Here is a 7,551-nt window from a genome sequence, read left to right as displayed (position 1 = left end):
TGGACTTTGACTCAACGGCGATACTTGATTTTCAATATTGACAAACTTACATAATCGTAGTTTTTACAAAAATAGCTAAAAACTGGTTTGATCAGTTCGACAATGTCGAAAAAGTCGACCAAACTTAGCTAGATTTAGTTAAACTTATGTCATTTTAAATATAAAAAGCGTTTATACCCTTGCAGTAATTAAATATTTAAAATAAATGTTCTGCATAGCTAATTAAATTAAATAACAATGATACGATAATTTCTCTTGTACTATTTCCAATTTTCCAACTGTTCCAATAAATATATTGGATTATATATAAGTACTCAAGTCATTTCCTGGACCGATCCGTCTCCTTCCGACTATCCGAATATCACCTTCAACAGAAATAAGACTTTTGGGAAAGTTAAATGCTTTAAAGCCGAGAGACGGACGAACATACGATAATCTATCGGTACAAAACTAACACTACGTAATTGTAAATTTATATTTCTGCAGATCTCGAAGCTCATACAGACAGGCGAGGGTGGAGAGACATGTCTAATCGACTTGACTGCTGACCCGGATTAAGAATAGGAAACGCTTCCTTCTGCCTTTTACATATTTTTCAGTCAGTCTGAAAAGTATACCCATCTAGCTTAGCTCATGTTATTCCAATTCGAAAATAATCAAAGCCTCAGTTCTTCCTAGCTCCCAAATGTTTCCCCTCTGCGCCACTGTCAAGTACAATAAATGAAATCAAAATGGCAAAAACCGATTACAAAACTTGTCAAACTTCCGTTTTGCGAGCTTGTGAGCTCGGCTGACCAACAACAATCCACTGATAATTACTATCTGGGGAGCACTAACTTATAGCGGCCCCGGGAACACTTTTCCAATTTCCCGACAAAAAAAAAAAAAAACGGGAAAATGGGTGTGAGGTCAACTTGTCGGCACTTTGCTGCAACTTTTGGCTCCTCCAGTTTGTTTTTCCCCAAACATCTTCCAGCCAAGGATGGATGTCGCGATGGCAATCAAGGAGCGGCAATACGTGTGTCAGCAGAAATCCAGGCGATGGCACGCCCCCTTTTGCCATCTGGCATCTTTCACGAACTTGGCTTAGATTTCCATCACTCGGTGCGTGCAATTATTTAACTTTTCACAACTCATACAAACTAATAATGCAATATAGCGACAAATATTTGTTGACAAGACACACACACACGCACACGCGCTCACAACTATGTAATCAGCGGATTGGTGGGCGGATGGGTGGGTGTAGGATGGTTGTGGGGTGGTGTAGGAGCGTGGTCCTGGACAACTACAGTAAATGCAACAACATTGTTGACTTATTTCTTCTTCTTGTGAGTGGCGAAAATTACTTTATAACAGCCAAGTTGGCTGACTGAAACGCAGCGGCTGGGAGTGGGAAAATCCCTAAGGGAATGGAAAGGCTGCAAAACAACTGAAAATAGGACTGCACGACTGGCCATATTTTGTTGCACTGCACTCCGTTTACTAATTAAATATGATAAATATGAGTAGATGGGGAAAACTTTGGTGCATCGCTTGTCACCAACTGAGAAGCGAGAAAATCCCAGCCCTACCCCGATCTCACCCTGATTTCCTCGGCTTTGCCTGCACGCTTTTCACTTTGCTGTCAAAGCTAATAAAGTTGCAGCTCGTATTGCAGCTACTGTATTTTGTTGCAGTTTTCATACCCTGGCGGGAATGTGGCAACTAATTGGTGGCATTCGAGCCAGCTTAGAACTACCGATGGCAATTGAAATTATAGATTAGTGGATTTTTTAATAGCCCAAAGAGAAATTCAATGAAGGAACCGGAAAGTATTTCATCAGTATCAATAGCAATCATAACATTCCATGTATATTTTCTACCAATTGGGGAAAGGCAAAAATTGTGTTGCACGCTTCGCACAGATAAGTTCAATATTAGGTAAACTACAATATAAAGTTAGTATAGCTCTTTAGTTGAACTAGACGTTAGCTATTTAAGCTAAATATAGGTAATTTATTACAAATTCATTGGCTAGCCCAGCCAAGCATTTCGCGTCATTATTTTTCGCCAAGGCCAAGTGCCACGCCCCCGCCATGGCCGTGTCTATGCTCCCTCCCCCGCCGCACACAGATACTCGCACACAACAATTAGTGAGACAAGAAAAGGAAGGCAGACAAATGGGGAATCAAAAAGTCGCGCACACAATTAGCCAGAGGCGGATGTTTTCAGACATCGAACAATGAAAAAGTTGTCCGGCTGGCTCATTGTCGCTGCCTTTTGTATTTTGTATTCAAAGCAGCTGTTTACCACGGCGGCCGCTGGAAAAGGGCACTTTCACGGGGGCGGGGCTGCACACGAGGAAAATGACTTTAGGCCTGCGTGGCACCCTCATCTGTCAACCCCCCATGTCATACATACCCCACACCCACACCCACACCCACACCCACACCCACATTCATATCCATAACCATATCCAAACCCCAAAGCACCCGAAACTTCGCCTCCCGGTAGGGAAGTTTTTCGATTATGCGCTCGTAAAACTCGCCTCGCTTTTGTTTTTACATGTGCACTGAAACAAATAGTATCTCATTTCAACACACAGATTTTATGCCTTTTTGTTTTGAATGCTTAGATGGAAATGTTTATTTATAGGCAAATTACAGCAATTAACATATTTATATAGATTTACATTGTGTTGGGGCTATATGTATTGTACATAAGAGGAATAACATCAATGGGAACTTTCTTCATGCATGTTAAGTCAAAGCCCGGTCTGCCAGATCCTGCCTAGAGATCATTATCAACGATACATTACCTTATTACATTATTATTATACATTATTTGGCAAGGGTAATATGTGAAATTACAAATGTATATTCGAAGAATGTGCACGTTATACATATGTATGTATTATATATACTGTGCTCCCAAAATTAGGCAATACTTTTTTTTCGAGAGACAGTCCAATTGCATGAGACACAGTTAAAAGCTAAAATTGCTAATTAACTAATCATATGCGATCAAAAGCATATGCATTTGTACTTCTTTCGGCAGGAATCCATTTTTTTTCCTGCTCTTGTGTTGCCGAATCTAACAGCTCTGGCAACTCGCACGCACATGCAGTGCTAACAAATATCCTTTTGTCCAAAAACACACACACACACACACACACCAAAACATAGCCGAAACAAAAGATGGTGGAAAGTAGGCGTGTGTCGGGGAGGGGCGGTGCGGGGCGTCGGACTGGAGGTGGGTGGTGGACCCGCCAACGACAATGTCATAAACAAGCAATAAAAAGGCATAAAAAGCTTGGCTGACGTAACAACAACAGCGCGACGGAGCACGATGCAAGGAGCAGTGATTACCATGTGATCAACATGAAAAAGCCACCTCCTCCCGCTCCGTCGCATTGAAAGCCCCCTGCTGATGACCCCCCGTGCCGACGACCGCCCACACCCACCACCCATCGGGAGGGGACGGATTTCCAATGTCCATGGCAAGGACCTTGTCGAAAAAGCTTGAGCCAGTGTGAGTTTTTTCCCTTTCTGGCTTTTACTGCCTCCTCGATTTCGTTTTATTATGTTCATCGCTGCTTTCTGCGGCTTTTCACCCCTTCGGGCCATATATAAATGTCATAAATAAATACGCTTTTGTTATTTCTGGTTGGGTTTATCGAGTGCATCAAGCCATCTTGCGAGAAGGGCTTAAGTGCATTTGCATTGGGAAGGGAATTATTCAATTGCTTATCCACTTACTTATGTGTCTCATAAACAAAACTAAGCAAACGTATTTAAAAGAAATTTAAATCGTATTTACATATGAAATCTAAAATACTTTAAATAGGGCGTCAATAGAAACGCCGAGTTTCTCGGCAATTGAAAAATACCGAAAATTCGGATTAAGTAGCACTTAATTACTTTAAATTATGTTTTTATATAACAGCTATCATATATTATACTAAAATGCGGCCAATGACATAGTTAAATCAGCGCCTTGGTGTTTTGAAATGGTAGATGTTAGAGGCAATCAACCTAGCGTTCCTTTTTGCTTCAAAACTTGTATCTGCCTATCTTTTCCCTCGCGCAATTTAGTGAGCAATTTAAGCTGTACTTACTTACCTTTCTGAAAGTTTTGTATGCAACTTTTAATTCAAATAAAGTTAGCCTAATATCGTAAGCGGAACATTCAGTCCAGTTCACTTTAAAGATTTAACTTAAAGGCAGCGATTGCGTTTATGGTTGCCTGGATTGCAGCACGTACCTTAGCTTATTGGCACACTTAGGGGCGCCTAACACCTTCAGGCCCCCTGGAACCACCTGGAACCCCCTATAGCCACATCCTCTCCTAATCTGCGCCCGTTAACCTGAACATCATTCATAGGACATCTTGCAGGGGGCTGGAGTCCTCGGATTTATCGTCAGCCTGAGGTTTCATTTGCGCTTTTCCTGTTTATGGAGCGAGTGTGTGCTTATGTGTGCGCGACTGTGTTGTATTAAAGGTGTGTTTGTGTTTGTGCGTATCTGTGTGTGTAGGTGGGCTTTAAAGTCAGCTCCGTTAGTTTCTCGCAATTTCTTTGGATTTCCGTGAAGTGAGTGAACCTAATTCTCTTCGAACCGGAATAACAAAAAAAATAACAAAATAGCTTAACTTTTAGCAATGTGTTGCACTTAAATGGTTTAAGTAAATCTAAATCTCTTGCCATGTTGTGCGTCCCTGAAACCAAAACTTCTTGTCGAATGCTGTCTGCCTACACACCTACACAAACAAGTCATTTTTAATGCAAATATTTTTCCTTACCTTTTTTGCACACTCTTGAAGCAGGTGCCAAGCGCTGGCAGCGACGTCGACTGAAGCAGAGGCAGCGGCAGAGGAGGGGCTGGGGCAGAGGCTCCGATCAAAGGTTAAAATAAACTGGAGCACGTCATGTAAATGTTTACACATCATCACCAACATTCAGCTAAGCAAACATATCGACCTCATCGGAGCAAGGACGTGGCATCAGGTCCTGCTTGCCACCCCTCACCCCTCACCACTAACCCCTAACCCCCAACACACCCCATCCCCCGCCACTCCCCTGGCCCAGTGAGTGAGTGCTTGGTGGCGAGTGGCAGGGGGCAAGGGGCAAGGGGCTTTAACATTATTGGCGCATATGCTCAACACAAATTCCACAGATTGATGTTGGAATTTTTTTATTAGCATTTCTATTTGCCCTAAGCCGCTGTTCCTGTCCCCCGTTCAGCCCCCAATATCTGACCCCCTTTTCGAGACCGCCCCCACCCTCTTTCTGATCCACATACGACGCTCTTGTTTTTGCCATTGTTGCATTTGGTATATCCCGAAAATGTTCGTCGTCCTGTGCCATTGTCCTTTGTTTGCTCCGTGAACCAGGGCCAGCCTTATCCATCCACCCCCATACACCCCCATATCATCCCCCCAAAACAGAGGCATTTTTGAATTGTTCGTTCTTTTTACCGTACAATTTTTGTTGCTCTGTTTCCTGAAAACAATGGTGGGCGACAAAAGGGAATAGCAAAGTAGGAAAATCGAATTGGAAGCGCCTAAAAGAGCAAATCGATTGATTTCATGTTGATTACCTTGATTTGTTGCCAGCTTTGTTTTGCTATTATTTTTGTAAGCGGCTTACGGAGTATCTCTCGATTTACTGGCTCCAATCCGATGTTTACCCATCCCCAGATGTAATCAGAATACGCGTTCCCATTAGTTCGATAAACGCTGCGCGATTTACAGCTCAGCAACTTTTCGCCATTCGAATCTGTCGCTGATTGTCAAATCATCGGTTTGGATGAGTTACTTGCTGCCAGTCGGGCTGTCAAATGTGTAGACTTATTCCCACATTATTATTTTTGGCTAAAAAGCGAACAAAAATGTCTGTAACTCTGCAGAAGTTAAACGTAACGGTTTTTTTTTTTATTCCAAACACATCCATTTAAAGACCACTTTAAAAAGTGTGGTCGAGTAAGTATAAATTTGATTGTTATGTGATTAAGCGATTATTTTATATTATTATATATATTATAATGCATAAATCACTGCTACAATGTTTATACATTACATATATGAGCCTTTATTAGAAATGAAATTCTAATAGAGTTAGTCAAGTCATAGAAAGTGAAAACTCGCAGTAGGCATCACTGGATATTTACAAGTACATCAGCATAAGCACACCATCAGAAGCAGCCAAATTCAATAATTTATACGTCCATCTCATCGGCTTTAACCTCGGCGCAAAAAGAGCCAAAATAGAAAATTCGGAAATCTGCAAATTGAAAAGCTGCAAAGGGTGCACTGGCAAAAAAAGTGGGTACATTTGGCCGAGGCGGGCGTGGCAGGAAGTCGAAGTGGAAGGCAGCCCAAAAAAAAAAAAAAAAAAAAAAAAAATACCTCCATTACGTATGCCAAACACGAATCGAAACTTAAAAACTTTGCACGATAAGCCGAGGGGTTGAGCTTGGTTGAGGCCATGGGGCGATGGAGCAGCGATGGCGCTGGCAAGGTCAGGGGGAATTTCTCCCTATAGTAGGTACTAGGGGATTGTAAGAAAGATGCGAGTGGATTCTCAGCAACAAAAAGAAATGTATTCAAAAAAAAAAAATAATAAAATAAAAGAAAAAAACGAGAAGTATAAAGTGAATGAGTGGATCCATATAGAGGGTGCCAAATTGTCAGAGGTTGTCAACTAAAAAATGGCATTAAGGTGGAAAATCACGTACGCCGGATTTCTCTTGTCTTCTCTGTCGGAGCGCCCCTCTCCCCTCATCCCTTCATTTTTTCGAGAAGAATTTATCGGTCGCTGGGTTAAGATCATGATGACGTTTATGTATGCCGTAGGCCGTCGAGGAATTGAAATCAAAGTGAAAATCATACGGGTAAGTGGGGGTGTATCCTGCACAAGCAGAAAAAGTACTCATTGGCCAAAGGTGTGCTGAGCAGGGCACAAATCGTTGCTGAAATCTAAACTTATATTTATCATACATCAAATAGATTCATAAGAAGTAGATCAATGCACTCACATATTATATTTATAAAAACTGCTTTAATTAATTGCACGTGCTAAAAGGATTTTAACCCCATCTACTGAATGCTTCTCCCAACTTTCCATTCATTCAGGCATTTTATTTACAGTGTATCTCTGTCTGGACCTGTTTCTGCACGGGACATCTGAATCTGTATCTGTATCTTTTGCTGTATCCGAATCTGAAGCTGACAATGTCGAGGCTTTGGGGCCCGGTCCTCATTCCTTATTCCTCAGTCCTCAGTCCTCGTGCTGCTCGGCGATGATGAAGTTGCCGATAAAGTTGTTAAGTGAATTGGCCTGGCTCAGAGTTCGTTAGCAGGCTTAGTTTGGGCTCATGTGGCTGACCACGCCCACGGCCGTCCGCTTAAGCCCTCTCCTTCCCGCTTAACCCTTAGTTGGCTGGTGAAATTTCGCGCATAAATGCGTTTTATCTTGAAGCAGAAGAAGGAACCGCAGGTTGCAGAGCGGCTTGGCCCGCAGATTTTCTCTCTCGCCTTCTTTCCGCCTTCTCTTTGCCGGCTCATGCAGCA

The 7,551-nt window shown here is 42.2% G+C and overlaps 1 annotated feature.

The window, feature by feature from the left end:
• Positions 1 to 471: 471 nt before the first annotated feature.
• Positions 472 to 594: a mobile genetic element.
• Positions 595 to 7,551: the final 6,957 nt, after the last annotated feature.

Source organism: Drosophila melanogaster, chromosome X (assembly GCF_000001215.4).
Source record: "Drosophila melanogaster chromosome X".
Taxonomy (NCBI): domain Eukaryota; kingdom Metazoa; phylum Arthropoda; class Insecta; order Diptera; family Drosophilidae; genus Drosophila; species Drosophila melanogaster.
The sequence above is the reverse complement of the archived record's forward strand: the minus strand, read 5'-3'. Positions and strand labels throughout refer to the sequence as shown.